Below are 506 nucleotides of genomic sequence, written 5' to 3'. Positions count from 1 at the left end.
AGAGCCACTTTGGCCCCTACTTGACCCCTATGGTGCGCTAGGTTACATGCATGGTGACATGTCCTCCTTCTTGTCATAGCCTTATGTCATCCATGAGGTCATGTTCTTGGTCTTTATGCAAAGAAAAAGTAAGATGTTCCATGATTTAACCAAAAACTCACTTTTCTGATGCGCCAGCCGCTTAGCCCACCTATTTCCCCGCTAAGCTGCCTGTTTCAGCAGCTTGGCTGACCTAGTTCCCCGCTCAGCTGTATGTTTCAGCCGCTCAGCTGACTGGTTCCACGCTCAGCTGCCTGTTTCAGCAGCTTAGTTGGCCTGGCCTGGTGCTTGGTGCCTGGGTGACCTGGCTTGGTGCTTGGTGCCTGGGTGACCTAGCCTGGTGCTTGGTGCCTGAGTGACCTGGCCTGGTGCTTGGTGCCTGGCTGACCTGGCCTGGTGCTTAGTGCCTGGCTGACCTGGCTTGGTGCTTGTCTTGGATGGACAGCTTTGTGCTTGATTTCTTCATG

The sequence above is a fragment of the Lupinus angustifolius genome, chromosome LG12 (genome assembly GCF_001865875.1).
Source record: "Lupinus angustifolius cultivar Tanjil chromosome LG12, LupAngTanjil_v1.0, whole genome shotgun sequence".
Lineage (NCBI taxonomy): Eukaryota > Viridiplantae > Streptophyta > Magnoliopsida > Fabales > Fabaceae > Lupinus > Lupinus angustifolius.
This window is presented reverse-complemented; position numbering follows the sequence as displayed.